This window comes from Ziziphus jujuba, chromosome 12 (assembly GCF_031755915.1).
Source record: "Ziziphus jujuba cultivar Dongzao chromosome 12, ASM3175591v1".
Taxonomy (NCBI): Eukaryota; Viridiplantae; Streptophyta; class Magnoliopsida; order Rosales; family Rhamnaceae; genus Ziziphus; species Ziziphus jujuba.
Window position 1 is genome coordinate 9,114,053 of NC_083390.1, and position 20,639 is coordinate 9,134,691.

Genomic DNA, 20,639 nt, shown 5'->3' on the forward strand with positions numbered 1-20,639 from the left:
AAAACAATAAGCAAACAAGAAAAAGAATAAGAAAATTTGATTTGAACCGATAGATTTTTTTTTTTTTTTGGGTAAGAAAATAATGAAATTATTAAAAACCCAGCCCCAAATGGAAAACAAACCTAATAACCATGTTTGAATTTCGTAATATACAAAAAGTCTGTATCATTATTTTCTTTTTATACAAAGCAACTGGCCTTTTTGCTTGAGTACCATCGTCTTCTTCCTATTTAGTAATTTTAAATATCTCCAAAGTGATAATATTTATAATAAATTTTGAATATTCAAAACAAAACATAGAGAGATCAAAACTTGATGAATTCTTATAAGGCTATGTACAAAGTGGGAAAATAATCTCTTGTAGTGGGGGGATGTGATAACCCATCGAAACAAATGTAGATGTCAATTGGTGAAACATTGGTGATACATTGTGACAATGTTGCCATCATAGATGATGATGAAAGCTCCTCAACCCATGGCTGTCATTCTGCCTTTTTTTATGGATAAATTCAAATAAGATTATCCTTCCTGTTCTCTTCTAAATAGTGCCCATAGATTATTATACAAAGAGAAAAAACTTTAAGAAGCTTTGAAGGACCAAAGTTTGAAAAAAAAAATGAAGAAGAAGAAAACTGCAAAAACAAAACCTAGCAACCCTATTAAGAAACTGTAGGAACAAAAAGAAAAAGGAAAAAAAAAGAGAAAGGAGTTGAAAGAAGAAGAAACCCTATTCTTTATTTTACGTTTGCAGCAATGCCCCCTGAATTTATAGGGAATTTGCAAATTGCACCCTATGCTTAACATTCATCACCTATAACCCCTGAACTTACAAGTTTTGGACAGTAGTGCCCCTCGAACTTGATTTCGTTCATATTTGGGCTTTAAAACTTGTGAGATCAGGGGTAATATAGGAATGTCATGTGCCAAAACAAAGAGTATAATTGAAAATGTCAATTTATTGCATTGTTTTAAGGGCTATTATTGTGAAAAAATCAAAAGTTTGGGAGGGGTATTACAATAAAACTAATTAAATTTTAAGGGGTAGTACTGTAAAGTTAATCAAAATTTGGAGGCATTATTGTAAAATATTTAAAAGTTCATGTGACATATTATAAATAAAAATACTTTGTTTCAAGTGGCATTATGCTTCCTTGTACTTATAAACACAATAAATGCAACTTTTACTTCAAAATTTTCAAGTGTAATGTAAACAATCAAAATCAAACAACTTTAGATTTTTACCTTTTTGTTGGGATAACTAGAAATAACCATATGTTCTGTTGGATAATCAATTCTCTACCTGGCAGAAATAGATTTGTTGCCATTGGTTTTCCCATCTTAAACATATTTGTTTGGGAGGAACAAGTGGCATCTTTCCCAACTGTAGGAACTCTTACCACCTTTTATTTATTTATTATTAATTTAGTTTTATTTGAATCATCCACTTCAGCATCATCCCCTGTGGAGGACTTTGCACCAAACACTTTAGGACTATCCTCCTTAAAGGACTTGCTTTAAATGCATTCAGGCTTTAAAAATTGATTTTTCCTTGAGCAAATTTTCACTATACCCTCTCTCTTGAAATAAATTCTTCCTACATTCTTCTTTGTCATCGACTTTTGTACTACCTTAAGGAGTTTTTGGTATGTAATATGAATATTTATATACATATGAACTTAAAGAGGCAAAACAAGGTATAAACATGACATAACTATACAAGGCAAAAAAAAGCATAAAGTCATATTAAACAAAGTATTTTTGTTTCTAATATGTCGCATAAACTTCTAAATATCTTGTAGTCGTACCCCCAAACTTTAATTAATTTTATAGCACTGCCCTTTAAAATTTAATTAGATTTGCAGGAACTTTTAATTTTTCAATGTAATGCTCTCTGAAACAGTGTAATAAATTGGCATATTTCCAATTGCACACTCTATTTTGGTGCTAGGCATATAAAATTTTGATATTACCCCTGATATAATAGAGATTAACGCCCAAATATAGACAAAATCAAGCTTGGGGGGCACTGCTACAAAAAAAACTTACGTGTTCAAGGGGCATAGGTGGTGAAAGTTATGTAGAGGGTGTAATTTGCAAATTCCCTATAAATTTAGGAAGCCATAGTAATTTTTATTTATTTATTAGTTAAAATAAATTAGATTTTCTTTTTTATTATTATATATTATTTTCACATTTTTCAATGTATATAAAACAAAAATTTTAGCTTTTTAGATTTTGAATATGTTTAATTACCATTTTACTATTCTCTAGTTAATTTTAGAGGAAATTGGCTAACAATTAAATTTAACCTCTATATATGATTTAAAATCAGGGTAAACTTCAAAAGGTATATATGATATTAATCCTATTTATTATTATTATTATTATTATTACTAGATACATACCCGTGTGATGCACGGCATATATAATTGTTATACATTATTTTGATTATAAATTGTAAAAAAGAATTATAATCAAATCATATATAAAGTATCATGAAAACAATATTAAACCAAAACTTTCAATTCAACATAATTAATCCAAATTTTAAAAAACTTTTTTAAAGACCACATTAGTGATTGAATTGGTAGGTTCTCCATCTTTATCACAAATTAATATCTTCAGTTCTTTCCTATTTGTAACTCTGGAGATTGCAACATATAATTCTCCATGATTGAAAACTGGTTTTTTAAGATAAAGTTCAACATGTGAAAGAGATTGACCTTGACTCTTATTAATAGTCATAGCATATGATACAACCAAAGAATATTGTCTTCTTTGAAACTTAAAAGGTAATCTTGGGTCCGATGGAGTTTAAGTCATTCTTGGAATAAGAACTTTAAACCCAGCATTGCTTCCTGAAATAACTTTTCCTTGTAATGACCAATCTAGTCCCATTGTACAACCTCGAAGAATAATAAACATTTCTTAATAGCATAATGGGGGCACCAACCTTCAAATTCAACTGATGATTAGGCATCCCAGAGCATATTATAGCATTCAAAAATTCAGGTGTATGAAGATCTTCTATAAGATTAATGTTCGAATCAAATCTGCAAGTTGCATTAGAACTTAAATATGTATTTTCCTCAATTTGATTAAGGAAATTCATGTATTCATTTATCGATTCAACAATGTGAAGAGTTGGAGCAAGTATGGCTTTTTCTTGCAAATATAATGGGTCATTAATATTCTCTAAGAAAGAAGGATACGTGCTATTTATAATAGATGCAACTGAATCTTCTGTATCCTTTATTAAAAGATTATCATATATATCAATTATTGCATGATCATCATTCGGATCGTCAATTGTTCCATCTCTAATACTTGATATCCATTCTGCAAAAGTCTTCAATTCATCCTTATCAATGTCCGAGTCAATACTTTGAAGTCTCGTGTTTTTTGTTAACTTCAAACTTTATAATATTTCCATAAATATGATGAGAACAATGTCTTGCCTACTTCCTTTCAGGATAATCGGCAAAATTTGTTTGAAATCTCCTCCAAACATGATAGTTTTACCTTCAAAAGGTTGCTCCAAAATCGCTAAATCTTAAAATATCTCTCATAGTCTTGCCCAATGCTTCAAAGCAATATCTATTCATCATTGGTGCTTCAACCCAAATGATAAGTTTGCTTTTGACAATCAACTCAGCAAGTGGACTACTTTGTTTAATGTTGCAAGTTGAATCTTCATTTGGAGCAAGAGGTATATCAAACCTTGAATGTGCTGTCGTACCTCCTGGAAGAAGAAGAGATGCTATACCACTCGATGCTATAGTCAACACAATTTTCCCCTTTGACCTCAATGCTGCTTATAGAGTTTTCTAAATAAAAGTTGTCCCGGTATCTCCATATCCATACACAAAGAATATACCAGGTTTGACACCTTCAACATCACCCATAATTATTTCATAAATATTTTTTTGTTCAGCTGTGAGATTTGATATAGACTTATTATGGTCTTCAGCCAAAGCAATTCTATTATAATGCAGCTTATCCTATATAAGCCTATTTTGGCGGCAAGAAACATCGATGGTGTTAGGGAAAGGTATCATTGGAAAGTCATGAAGACTTTTTCCACTACTCCTTAAGATCTTGTCAATCTCTAAAAGAGTATAAGTTTTTATCTTTTCGTCAATCAAATGCAAATATATGAAATAGAATAAATAAACAATCAAATTATACTAATCATTATTATTATGTAAATAAAAACATTAAGGAATATATTACCTCGATGATGCAGCATGCTGTGTTGCCTGTAGAGTATATCATCTTATAGATGCCATCAACTTTGTTTCCAAACAAATTTAGGCCTTGTTAATGAATCTGACAACAAAAAAGTTGCAAATAGATTTCTTAAATAGCATGCAGATCCTCAATTGCTTGCTTCAGCTACACCATCGACATATTCTTTATCATCATCTAACAAACCAAGTGCATAGCAAGCATCTCTCAAAGAATTATATTGAATGCCATTTATATTCATTATTTCTTCAAAATTTCTTGGTCCTTGAACTATGTTAAAAAGTATTCTCAAATAGTACATGTCACCGCATCCCAGAAGCATAAAAAACATTTGTTCGATTGCACATCCTTGCTTCCTTGGATGCCACTCCCTTTCTGAACTCTTCCATACAAATCTAATAGGAAACTTTGCATAAGTTAGCTCCTTCGCTTCAACGTATTTTTTATTTGCATCCATCCAAGTTGAAAACATCGAATTACTCACAGCATTTCGATTCATGATAGCATCAATCAAATCAATGTCTAAAAATATTATGTTTTGCTCATTGGGAAGATGGAAATTCAATCGCTCAACTGGAGGGTCTCTATAATGAATATCAAAACCAAGAATTCTCCAAGCTACCTACAATTAGAGTACATATTTATTTTATCCATGTGACCATTCACAATACCGTAATTAGAATTTCCATAAAAAGTTCCGGTAACACGATCATGTCGTTTATTAACATATTTAAAAAGATACTTAATAGATCTTGACTGGTTGCACCACTCAACATTAATATGAGCACCATACTTCAAAAGTAAGTAATGGTTGTGCGGAACTACATATCTATTATCCAACGGAATTCTATTCTTTTCGATTGTTCTTCTGTTATCTCTCCTTCTATAAATTGGATACCTATCTTCATCAACTGTAGTGCAATCTATATACCTTTTGGGGAAATGTTTTGTACATCTTCCATCCAATATAAATGGTAAATTTTTTCTTGAGTTACCGCATGGTCCATGCATCATCAAATTTTTTACTGTAGCATAGTATTCTGGATCAATTGCTTCATCTGGAATTTCGGTTGAAATGATCTTGTCAATATCTTCACCTATTGGATATTTGTCTTCTTGATATAAAAAAATCAGTATATGTGCATGTGGCAATCCACGTTTTTAGAATTCAACAGTGTATATTACTTTAGCAATGTATATTAATATTCAAATCATGATAGTCAACATATATCATCAATAATATATATATAGATATATATCGTAGTAAAATTATATTTTTGTTAGTTAAATAATATTATTTAAAGGATGCAATTTTAAAAAAATATTCATCAAATAAATACAAAAAATTACCTGCTTTGACTTTTCCAAATATCTTGTTTTGTATAAGATCCTTTATCAACTAATCTAGCTTGATTTTGAATATTCTACAAAGTATATTTGGCCGGTCTTTAGGTTTTAAACCTCTATTTTCTATAAAACGAACAACCTTGGCCATTTTTGGATTACATGTAAGTGTGATAAAAAGCTTAGGGTATCCAGCCCATTTACATATTGCCATTGCATCTTGGTAATTTTGGATCATGTATCGTGCCCCACCTCTAAAAGAAGAAGGCAATATAATACATTTTCCTTGGAAGAAGCATATGTTTCTCCTCTTAAAATTGCTTCTGCCAAACCTCTATACATCTCGAACCTTAATTCTTTTAGATGGGTATGTATATATGATAGACGTGATGATTTAACCATCGTATATGCATCAACTAAAAATTGTTGGAACAAGCCTTTTGAGAATAAAATATTCGGGGACTCATTCTCTCTTTCTTACAATTTGTAGGCAAAGAATTCTCTCATGTTTAACCTTCTCCTTCTAGTAGACGATTTTGTGTCTAATTGCTTTAGTGGAATATCCTCTCGATATCCATCCTGGCCATATAGAAAATGCAAAGGGTATTGAAGTCCAAGATATGAAGCATTTAATTCGTAAATCTGTTTCAACTTTCCAGTTTGAGTTTCAACTATAATGTCTCTATCAGCCGAAGATGTTTCAAAGTTGTCAACTGCCAAAGTTGTAACTTCTGATACAGTTGGTAAATTGTACATCCTTCCGTTTCCTTCTCTCCTTCCAATGAGTCTGAGCTTCAAATTTGAGGAGTCATGTTGTCGAATTGTATCCTTTACTATTCTAAATGACTTAACTAAAACATTATGCTCATCAAGCATCATCTTCAAGTCATGAACAATCTTAGTATGCAGTTTCTTGATGTCAAAATTTTGGCTAATACATATAAAAAACTAACAATCATTGTTAGCATTAGTAGTTAAATATATTAGTATGCAAAATAAAAATCTCAAAAAACATTGATTACCAGATAACTTGTGTTCTATTTGACACTTCATTTTCAATGTCATAAATATACAATTGAGCAAACTTTGGCGGTGAACCTTCTAGTGCAATAAACTTCCAATCTTGTGGTAATTTTGACCATATAACCTAAATATAGGAGGCTCTCTTCCACGATTTACACTTGAATCGATCTGTCCTCCCATGGATGTAAAAGAAAACATGCTGTTGTATGATCAAATATTTTGAAGAAAATGCTTGCATTTGTTGTCTACATCATAAAGTAGATACTTAAGAACTTTAGGGGGGTCTTGCATCATTGGAAGCTCCATTTTTCCTCGCATACAACACAAAGAGAATTTTGGTTTTGATGAACTATAATTTTTTCTAGCCCTTTCATCATACCAAAATAATGCACCACAAAATTCACATTTATTGCAAGGATCTCTGATATCCCAATAGTCTACATTAAATTCATAAAGGGTGAATACTATTAAAATTCCCGTATAAGCAATATAAGCAATTTTGAAATAAAAACAACAAAATCCTAAAAATATACCCCTATTTGAGAAGTCACCGCATTCCACTTCATCCCCTTAAAAAAAAGGAAAAACAATTAATGAATTATCCAATTATAATAGTACATTTGCTTATGACAATTGGCATTCTGTATAAAAATAACTATACTATCATATTTGCAATCATCACTCCGTGTGATATCAGAATTTATAGGACTTTCATTATCTACAACATAGCAGACTAATGAGACTTAATAAATAATCATATAGTTTTAAATTAAAAAAATTAAAATAATTAACTAATGTCTATTAAAAAGTTAGAATACACAAATAATATTCAATTGAATATTATGTTCTGGCAATCTTGCATTCATAATCATTTTTGAAACAATAATTATATAACTAAAAAAGTAAATTAGTAGTATTAATTTAAATAATTGCAATTTTTTTTAATAAAGTACCGTACCATCATTTAAGTTGTTTGTGTTTTCTGAAAAACCTTTAAAAACATGTTTATCCGAAGAGGTATTTGAAATTGCATTAAAATCTTCAACAATAGATCCATTATTTATTATGTGCTTCCTAGAAGATAGCGCATTTAATGGTTTATATGCTTTGTTGCGTCTATTATATCCAAAACTCCCTTGAGAAAAGTTGGTATTATTGACAAATGTTCAATTCTCTTTGCAAAACTGCCACAAAATTGATATTTTCTATTAGTAAATTTTTACCTTTTGAAACTTCTAGAATGTAAATTAATCAAATAAATAGATAATCATATCATATGTGACATCACTCAATGGGGTTCTTGAGCAACTTTGTAAGCTTCTTAATAAATCTTGACTCTGACAAATAGCCTTTGTGTTTGGTAAAACAAAACAACCATCTAATGCTCTTGTTTGACATGGTATATTTTCTGTATATTGTCCAAATATATTTACATGAGCATGTTACAAAAAGAAACTGCAAATAATTTGTATACAACATATATATTCTTTTTGTATTTGTATGACATAGGCTTCCTAAAAAAAAAAAAATTACAAATTTATTTGTCCTTTTTGTAAAACTATTTTATAAATATAATTTTGGAATATACTATAAAGCGAAAGCCATGCTCCAAGCATTTCTTCTATTTTTCTACTAAATTGTGTTCTCATTTTTTGACTAATCAATTATGTTACATAATAAATACTAATAATAATAATTTATCATCATTAAAACGAAAAATGATAGCTTAAATAGAAAATTAGAAATAGATGAAAAAGATATTGTCTAATATTAGCCACTTGCACATTTCGTAAATAAACAATTAGGTTGAAATTTTAGTTTTATGTGGCACAGTAATAGATTATATTATTACTTATCTACCAAATAAGATATATGTAAAAATTATCTTACCTAACTTTTCAGTGTATATCATCGCTGTACGTCATTAATATTTGGTCTTCATTTAAGATAAACATACGAGAAATTAGGAGTATGACAACAGTACCATTAAACACAAATGACTACTACATGGCTCAAATAATTCTTGAATAGATAACCTAAAAATTGTTACAATTTTTAGCAATTAAAGTGGGTTTTCTATTTATATTTACAAATTAATAAAATTTATGACTTTAATATAAAATATATTTTCTAAAATATATGAACCTAAAATTTTGGAATATATTATAAACCTAAAGCCGTGTTCCAAGCATTTATTCTATTTTGCTACTAAATTATATGCTCATTTTCTTGACTAATTATTTATGTTACATAATAAATTCTAATAATAATAATAATGATGAGCATTTAAAATACAAAATAATAGTCTAAATAGAAAATTGCAAAATATATAATAAAATATATTTACATATATATATATATATATATTTAACAAAAGCTTCCAAGAATATAAAGATTGGATCAATAAAGAAATAATGAAAAAATAAACTAATTATCATATGTATAATGTGATCTTTAACGCTTTTGAGATCTGATCTGTATTCTTTTCATTTTTATTTGTTTTTTAGACGGTACATCCATTATCAATCTTTAACGCAAAATAAATTTGACTGCTTTGACCAGTGCAATTACTAATTTGACCTTAGAGTAAGAACACAAAAGCGTATGAAATAATTAGTTTACCTTTAACAATTATGAAAATATACAAAAAAACCAAATAATAGACCATGTATAAAAAACCAAAAACTACCCATTTATTTTATATTTTTATGTTAATCAAAAACCCCAATAAAAAGAAAATTCATTCTTTTGTTATAGTGTTTAAAAATGAGATTCTATTTCCCTTATATTGGTTATTGAATAACCATATGTGCTAATGGTTAGGTATTTTTATAAAATAGTTTAATTATTAGATTTTCTCTTATTGTGTACAAATTTAAAGTATGTTTTTTTTTTGTTTTAATAAATATTAATATTTAATACGTTATGAAGAATCACTACCATAAAAAATTATAACATGTTCTAAAGAATTATTGCTGGGAAAAATACGTTGCTAATTAGAACTTTTTATTTTTTATTTTTTTAAAGAAGCTAATTGGAATCTTAAACTAATTTGAAAATATAACTACTATTTAGGATATAAGCTATAAGGACTACGACATTAAGACACCTCAATAAGAAAGGAAAATTACAACTATTATTTCTAATTTTGTATATACCATTATTCAGAACTAATTGTCATTAGGGAATTCGTTCCTATTTAAATTAATATATGTTATTATCCAAAATTAAAAGACAGATTTTTCCCTTAAACTAATTCTAGTTAGTTAGAAATTAGACTTTACTTTTGAATTTAATTAATTTGCATTATATATATGAAGTCGAACTTATTTTGAATGTTAAGTTAATACTAGTTAATTAGAAGTTAAAATTCAATTTCCATGATGCTGATTATATGTAATTATGCTAAATATAAAAAAGGCTAATAAAGTTTTTACTTAATGGGATCAATTAAATTAATTAACAGTCAAGATAATTAAAAAGGAAAAAAGTTTAATATAAAAAGGAAATAAATTAATACTTAAAATATTTTTTTTATGGAATTATAGTTTATTCTTATTGAATGATTGTCAAAGTAACTTTTTTTTAACATTATTCTTTTAACTTCTTTTTTGGAAAAAAAAAATACATATATATATATATATATGTATTTTTTTTTTGAATGAGAACTATACCATCTTATTCAATTCTCATATTATTATATAATATCTCTACCCATCTTCACACAAAACTACTTTCTCTTAATCTATCCCAGCTAAATTTCCTTTATATGGTTACGCCAAACAAAATGTTTTTCTTTACTTGGCTGTTTTCATGCAGTTTTTTTTTTTTTTTTTTTGGGTTGGGTATTACAATAATTGTCTAATCTAGGGGAGAATATGTGACTTGAATCTAAAAAGTGAGATTAATTTATAAATTTGTTTGAGATTTAAAATACTTGTTTAGAAAATTCAATTCTACAATTATCATATCATGACTAAACCCTTTTTTGCTCTTGCTTTTATGTGAGGATATATTTTGTTGGCAAAATGAAGAAAGAATAAAAATAGAGAGGTTTTTGTTTTTACCTTTTTTTTTTAAACAAAAAATACACACACATTCAAAAACAAAACAAAATAATAATAATAATAATAAAAAGAAAAAGAACAATAAGCTTTCTTACGGTTATCATGGTTGATTCACAAGAAGGTGCTTGTGGTGGATCATGGTTTAGCCTTAAGAGTTTGATAAGGAGGAAGCAGGTGGACTCTATTCGTGCCAACTCGAGGCCTCATGGCCTCATCAATTAGCCAAAGAGTTGTGCATTCCCCACCTTATTGCTGTTGGTAATGAGCAGAAACCAAATCCATAAAGTAAGAAAATGTTTTACGAAAACGAAATATTTAATTTTATATAAGATTATGATTCTCTAATAAATTATTTTTCATTTCTATGAACTTAAAAAGTAAAGTATATATAGAATATTTTTTACTTGTAGATCAAATACAAAGTTTGCCAAAAACTAACATGGCCAAAATCTCAAATTAGTAGGCTAGAGAATAAAAACAATATTTAATATGCAAAGGAATTTAAAAGTAATGCAAAAATGTATTTTATATTCTAAATCTCATTATAATAATTATTTAAATAACATAATAAAAATTGGTTATATATTATTATTAATAAATCAAGCTTTTATGTAATAATTTAGGATGAAGGCTGAATAAATAAGATAAAATCCTATTGTTTTCACTTTTATTTTATTTTTTATTTAAAAAAAAAAACACACACACATTCAAAAATAATAATAAAAAAAAATGAAGAAGAAGCTTTCTTACGAGTATCATGGTTGATTCACAAGAAAGTGCTTGTGGTGATGGTGGTGGATCATGATTTAGCTTTAAGAGTTTGATAAGGAGGAAGCAGGTGGACTCTATTCGTGCCAACTCTTAAAAAGTAAAGTATATAGAAAATATTTTTCACTTGTGGACCAAACACAAAGTTTGCGAAAAACTAACATGGCGAAAATCTCAAAATGGTAGGCTGGAGAATACAAAAAAATATTTAATATGCAAAGGAAGGGAAATATATATTAGGCCTCCCAAAAATGGTTAAGTTTTGGGATTGTGATTAATCGATTTTCTGTAAAATTTATTTCCTTTATGAAAGACATAATATGAAAGCTTAATTAATTTTGATTCTTCAATGACATCTTAATTGAAAGGCACAAAATATGGTTAAATATCATTTTGGGATATGACATTTTTTTAGTTATATATATATATTCCATCTTAATAAGGAAAGACACAAAATAGTTCTCATACTTTTTCAATCAATTATATGATATTATAATATAATAATAAAAATATATATTAATTGATAATAAAATAAGATCAAATAACTTGTTTTGAATATAAATCTTATTTTACTATGTTTAACAATTATTATTATGATATATATGTTTTTTTATTTCCAAATAAAAAGAATACTTTATTAATTTTCATATAACCATATTTGTATATGTAAAAATATTTAAAATATGTTTAATTAAAAAATAATATATATATATATATATATATATATATAATATACGCAAATACATAAAAATAAATCTTATTTTGCTATGCTTAACAATTATTATTTATAATATTATATTTTTTGATCCAAATAAAAATATATTTTTATTAATTTCCATAAAACCATATTTTTATATATAAAAGTATTTTATATATAACTTTTTTAATTTTTTTAAAAAATATTATTGGAGAAATTGTTGGAAAAGATAATGTTAAAAGCCTAGAACATGGAGGAAAGATAAACAAGCTATTTGATATTATGCTTCAGGATCCAGAGTACGTTTCATTTATATTTTGGTTATACTTTAAGGTATAATCTTATTTTCATGTATTATTGTATGATTTCGTGTGTTTATTTTACAAAAATACCAAGCTTCCGTGTACTTTGTGGGATGATTTTGTAGATGATATCAATGGTTACTAAACGCAGGAAAAATAGAACCTGTAATTATAATACTTCAATTTTGCCATGCCAAAACATTCAAAGGTTAAATTAATATTTTTTTAATGCATATAGATTCCAATTTAGACATTTTTTCTCCAATATAAACATTTAATTAAATTAAAAGCTACTTCATTGTAGGAGATGTTAGAATATCCAACACTTATTATATTTCGAAGTTGATGGTGAATGCCCCTATCAAGGAAGTTATTGAATTTCAAAATAAGTATGTGATTTTTTTTGGGGCAAAATGTTTGAGTATCGGTATCTTTACTTCATTTTAATTTAATATGTGTTTTCTTTTGAAGATTGATGGGTGGAGGTGATTGCAACTCTCAAAGAAATCTTCTTTATTTGTTTATTCTGTATCTAATGACTTAGAAAGTGGAGAAGCTATTGTGAAAACTATCGAAGAGTTGGTGGAATCTATAGAGGTAAAAAATCAATACAAAAAATAATATGGCAACATATGGTTTGCAATCGTGCTTTCTTTTTTTTTTTTTTTAAATAAAATCATTTTGTTACTTTTTTTATAAAAAAAAAATTGTATTTTTTTTTGACATAGAATTATTTTTTTAATCTTTTAAATAGATATTTGAAGACAATTGTCTCACATATTAGTTAAATGAATGGATTTTTCTTTTTACTACTATTATTCCGATCATATTGTTATAACTTTTAATTTTAGGTTGGTAGTTGTTGGGTTCTTGATACTATTATTGCAATTGAGAATGATGAAGACTGGTGGTACTATCCTGTAAAAAATGTCCAAAAAAAGTTAGCCTTGTTGGAACAAGATTTTATTGTGAAAGATGTGACAAGTTTGATTCCACAAGAACTCCTAGCTCGAATAACTATCATTATTTTTTTTCATTAATATCATTTTGTATTATTTTTACCATATATCATTTTATCAATTGTTTAATGTATTGATTAGGTTCAAAATAAAACTGAGAGTCATTATCGGTACTGGTAGTGCTTCTTTTTTGTTGTGGGATCGTGAATGTTTACAAATACTTGGTAAGACTGCTAACGATTAGAAAGATGAGTTGGTAAAGGTAACTTTCTTTGATGATTGGAGTTATATAACCGTAAACCTTTTTACATATGAATGTTATAATACTTAACAATATTTTCAATTAATTTCTGACATCTGTTGATGGGTCATATCCTATTGAGATTGACAATTTGTTGGAAATGAAAATGTTCTTCAAAGTTCAAATCAAAACCCTAAATATTAGTGAGCATAGTGAAGTTTATACAGTAATGAGGTTGACCAACAACAATGAATTTATAACAAAATATGTTTTAAATTCTTCTGAAATAAATAAAGTTAGTGTGAAGTAAGCTAATATAATATGTATATAAACTATATATATATATATATATATAATGAGCTTTCTCGACTTGAAAACACTAATATTGTTGACCTGAAGGTAGTTTTCGATATTATCTACTACATTTTATTTACAGATAATTTTATTTTATTCGTGACTCAATATATTTTGATTTTTGTACAGGACTCTATTGCTGAAAATGACTTCAATTCTTTAAATGTAACTCTTGGAAAACGATCTAATTCAATAATTGTTGAAGATGATGGTCCTATAAATAAGTTGTTGATGGCGAACCAAATTCACAAGTGTCAAGCAACAAGTTAGCAAGCAACAAACTAAGAAAGATAATTAAGCAAGAAAAAGTTTAATTTTTATTGAACAATTTTAGAATATTTATTTTTCATGCTTTTTTCTACTTCTATCATTTTTTAACTAATTTTTATTCAATAATACTCAATGGGTTTATTATTATTTTTATATATTTTATTTTTTTGTTATACTTTAGATGAGTTTATTTTAATATAATATTCTTTAGTGCTAATTATACTTTAGTTTATTATTATACTTTAGAGCTAATTGGATTCACTCTTTGAATCTGTGTGCTGTTACCTGAAAAGCCATAAATACTAATGAAATTGAATTTGATTAGTTTGGTCCGTTGCAAATTTCTCAAATACAAATTAGAAAGCATAGTGCGGTGGGTATTTTTAAACTAAATTTTAATATAGTTTAAAAATAAGAATTGTTCCAATTAAAAGTTTTGAGTCAATAATAACATATGAAAAGTTTCAATCAACCATTTTTGAATAGGTTGCCAAAATCAAAGACTTAATTGACATTTGGTGGATCATGGTTTAGCCTTAAGAGTATAGCCATAAATACTAGGAAAGACACGAAATACATTTGGGGGATCATGGTTTAGCCATAAATACTAAGGAAAGACATGAAATAGGAAACTATATTTTTTAGATAATCAAGTAATAATCAAATTATGAGATATTAACCCTAAAATAACTCTTTGGTATTTGAACCCTATTTCAATTGGATATGACATTTTTTTAGTCATATATATATATATATATAAATTATGACATTTTTATAATATTATATATGTTTAGTTTTTGATATTTTTGTAATATTATATATGTTTTTTTTTAATTCAAAATGATATTTTAATATTATTCCTTAGCCCAAAATGCTTTTAATATTTTTATAATATCATATCCCAAAATTATAATTTTTTTATATCAAAATATTCATAGCTATTGTATCCAAATATATATAAAATCAATTTATGTTTTGAAATAAATTTTAAATAAACATATTTTTTTTAGAAATATTGATAACCATAAATCAACACAATAAAAAATGGTACAATATTATTATAAATATAATATTATAAAATTATTCTTTCATTATAAATCTTATTATTATTATTATTTTATAATATTTTTATAATATTATATAAGTTTTTTATTTATTTTTATGTATGATAGATTTGGGCTAAGGAATGAAGAAATAAAAATATATATATATATATATATATTTATTACTATAATATTTTTATGACATAAAATGTATTTGCATATATATTGTTTCCTTAATTAAACATATTTTAAATATCTAAAGTGTAAATCATTGCACAATTATAAGTTTTTATTTACCAAGCAATTCTTGTTCATTGGGTTCAGTTGTACTCAAATTAAGCAAATGATTTGAAAACAAAATTTTGCATTGGAAAACTTTCATCCAAAACGTCAATAATATTAGTCTTCGGCATAAAGTTCAGTTTGTATTTGTATCCTATGATATTAAATTTGTTATTGTTGAATCCAACTATAAAATTTCGCATTAAATACAATTGATCTTCATGAACCAGTTGTTTGAAATGACGAACCAATGAATGCTTTATTGTAGGATGAATTCTACCACCCTATAAATATTTCGAAAAATTTTTAAACCTTAAACAAAAAAGCGATATATAATATTATTATATTATTATATATAATATTATATATACATATGTATAAAATATTATATTGTATAATAATAAGTATAATTATAATAATAATAATAATAATAATATATATATTATATATTATATTATATACACATGCACGATATTATATTATATATATATATATATATTGTATAATATAATAATAATAATAATAATAATAATAATAATAATAATAATAATAATAATAATAATAATAATAATATCACTAACATATAATGAAAATTAAATAAAAAAAAACCTGCTCATCCATTAACACCATTTCAATGCTACTACTTTTTGATTTGTCATCAAAGCATGGGACCTTCCAAAGTTTTACGACACGAATTGTGATTGCCCTGCTTTTTATAAGCATTGATCTGGTTCATAAAATCGATCTGTCCGGTAATATTTGAAAATCTATATAAAAGTTTTATTCATAATAAGTAGTTTTAGATCTTATTATTTTTATTTTTTCAATATATACAAAACAATATTTAATATGCAGAGGAAGGATAATATATATTAAGGAAGGATAATACACATTAAGCCTCCCAAAAATGGTAAAGTTTTGAGATTGTGATCATGATTTTCTATAAAATTTGTTTCCTTTATATGAGGCATAATATGGAGGCTTAATTAATTTTGATTCTTAAATGACATCTTAATAAGAAAAAAAAAAAAAACCAATAAAAGTAACTATTATATATTTGGAGAGATCTATGTAACAATAAACTTACGGGACAAACAATGATTTCAAATTATCATAATCATGGAAAGAGGTTATTTATAAGATAAATTGATATTTATCCTAAAGTAAAACAATTAAAATTTAAATAGTTTTAGGGTTAATTAAATAGGTCAATATTTTCCTTATTAATAGTTAATTTCTTTATTTTATTTTTTATTTTGATTTTTTTATATTTTCAGAAAATTATATTTTCTAAAAAAGAAGGAAAATAAAAAAAAGAATATTATGTTATATATATATATATATATATAAGTAATGATGAACAATATATACATATATTATTATATACATATCTATATAATATATAAAAGAAGAAGCATATGCACCACGTGTCAGCGTACTATTCTTCCAAATTTCTTCCAAAAGGACCTTTTCTATTTTTATTTTATTTATTATTTATTATTCATATTATCTTATCTTTTATGGATGCAACCAAATATATAAAATTAATTTTTGATATAACTATCTATAACTATCAAACAATTGATAAAATTAGATATGGTAATAATTTTGAAATAAATTTAAAATAAATAAAATATTTGATTTTATCTTATTTACCAGATATATATTTTTATCGTTTTTATATCTTATTTACCAGATATATATTATTATTATATAATTTAAAAAGAGGTCATTATTATGATAATGAAATTCTGATTGACATCTAAAATATCATATTATATATATTATATGTTATCACATATATTACATAATCTATATAATATATAAAAGAAGAAGAGTCAGTGCCATATGTCCTCACAATGTTCCTCCAAATTCCCTCCCAAAACATCAATAAAAAAAATTATTTTTTTTTATTGTGATTTATAATCCTATCAAAATATTAATTAACACCAAATTGAACATCTATTTAAAGCATGAGATTTTTTTATCTTTTATGATTGTTTCCAAAAATATATAAAATCGATTATTATAACCATTATATATATATATATATATATATACACATATATAATAGATTTGGATGTGAATTGAAAGAATTGATTGAAATAGTATAATATTTTTACTTCTATTGGCTGTATCCAAAAATATATATTTTATTATTATAATATTACATATGCCATAAAGTGTATTTGCATATATATGGTTCCCTTAATTAAACTTATTTTAAATATTTTTACATATATAAATGTGATTATATGGAAATTAATAAACATATTTTCTTATTTGGACATAAGAATTTTTTTTGATAAATAATATAATTTTATTTTATCAATGAAATAATGGAATATATCTTCTGCTTCTTCTTCTTCTTCCTTTTTTTTTTATTTTTTTTATTTTTTATTTTTTCCTCTTTTACTTCCTTTTTGCTTTAGTTTGGGTAGAAAGAGATGGAGGCACACTACATGCTCACATACCTAATGACATAAATCAAACCAATTGTAGTTATAATTAAAAAACAAAAAAAAGCATTTTTAGTTGTTAGTAAGTTTACTGAAATCAATTTTAAACATTTTTTTTCCTAAATTTAAACTAGATTTATAAATTGGAATCTATATAACATATAAAAGTAGAATAATTAGTACTACATGTTATCATAATATTTATAGAGATGATGGCATCATCACATAGTCAAGGCAATTGGTACAGCACTAAGCAGTATAGTAGTAAGTAGTAACCCTCCATGAATCATGCTCGGCACACTTTATATACAGCCTGAATTGTCTTTAATAACTTTAACATTTTCCTCTAATTCTTAAATTACTCTCTCACTTCCGTTTTAGACCTTTCATATTTCCATAAAAATCTATGTTTTTAGTTCTTCCAAGTTTATCAGTTATACAGTGACAATAAGTGGTTTTCTCAAATGGATCTCCTTAATTCTAGGATCAAAATATGTCTAAAAATATAGTTCTAATAAAAAATATTAAAACAAAATCTATATATTAATATTTTTATTGTTTTGTTATATTTATTTTATTGATAGATAATAAGATTTTATATACGGTAATTAATAATGATATAGATCTTCTTATTTGTATAATTTATATATTAGTATCTTTATTCCTTTGTCATATTTATTTAACTATGAAATAATAAATTACCTGTTAGGACCCGTCCAAAATTCTTCACTGTAACCCTAGACAAGCTCTGATCCCAAAGAAACCCTATCGGATCCTCCAATGGAAAATCCGGCAGAGCCTCCCTTAAAGGTTGGACTTATCATAATTTTCCTGCACTGAAAACACACTTCTATATACACCATCTTATTCTTCCCACATTACTACAATTTAATTCCACAAATTTGCAGCACTTCATATGAATAATAGGAAATTATGACATAATTAATAAATAAATATCCAAGACAGTATACAGAGCTTCATAGAGTACAATTAAGTATGGAAGTTATACAACAAGGATGAAAGAAATATTACAATAGAAATAAATAAAAATAAAGATAACTCCTCGAAGTACGATAGCAACGAAGATTAAGCTTGCTCTGAACGAACGTCTACCAATCCTTGTACCTCAGTGAGTGACCCTATTTACTTTACAATTATAATAGTAACTATAATTATAGTATATTTGATTAATTAAGAATAAATAAGTAAATAAATAATAATTAATTGAAAATAATATTTTCTTTCAAAACCCTCACCATTCACTCCGTTGGAAAAGTTCCTCTTTTAAAATATTTTCGCAAAACCCAATCTTTTATGCCCCAAAAATAAAGTAATAATTAATTTAATAAAATTTAAATAATCCAAATACGAATAAAATATAATAAAATAAATTTAGAATACTTGCTTTAAAGAAATATAACATGAAAGTGAAATTCAATATATAATTCATAAAATTTGATTTAATAAATCAAAATAAACAGTATCAAAAATATAATTTAAATAATTACAAATAATCATGTAAAATAAATAGTAGAAAAATACTATAATATTCATTTTGAAATATTCAACCAACCTATATAATATTTTTATGGCAAGATGCATTTTAAAAACATCAATTTTTAAAATAAATGACATAAAATATGAATAAATACATTTTAGAAAATACTAATTGGAAATAGGTAATAAAACAAGTTAAATATATTTAATTCAAATACGACTTTAAAATTTTAGGTTTTGAAATTTATATCTGAAAAATAATACTTGACGCACCACACTATATAACAGTGATGCTCTATGATATCTAGCGTCTCGAGCACCGTTCGGCGGGAAGTTAAAGAGAGAAACTTGCATACAGTCGCTTCGGCGTCCCAACAGCGCCGCTGCTTAAACCGTCATCCCGGCCATGGAGGGGGGCGACTTATGGCCAATATCAAACTTGCCTGCCCTCGGTCCGATGGCAACTTACGGGAGACATTATAATTTGCGCGGTCATCCATATACACAGTACAGAACACCAGTACTGTATGAGTGCGTCTAAAACAAATAGCTATATTATTTTTAAAAATAACCATTTTTCTAAAACTCACCGTGGGAATCATACCATTTTTCAAATTCACCATTCCATATTTTTCTTTAGTCCTCATCATAAATCCATCACTTTAAAATCCCTCAATTTCACCATAAATAAATAAATTCCATAATATTTAAATACATAAAAATATTTTTGAAGCATAATACTTTTATGTACCAAAAATGATATTAAAAACTATATCAAATCCGAATGAAATTAAATTCATATAAATCACCATCATAACACCAACATTAAACTTAACAATAATTTAAATCAAACTTTAAACCATAAATCTTAAGTCCCAAAATATATTTTTGCACCAAAACACGTTAAAAAAAAATTATCATAAATTGGCAATATAATTCTATATAGAAATTTCCTTAATATCAAATACATAAAACATATTTATCAAATATTTAATTATGAAATATTCCAACAATAAAATTTGATAATAATTACCAAAATCTCAAATTCCTTAAAACCAAAATATTTTATAATGCACAAATATTTA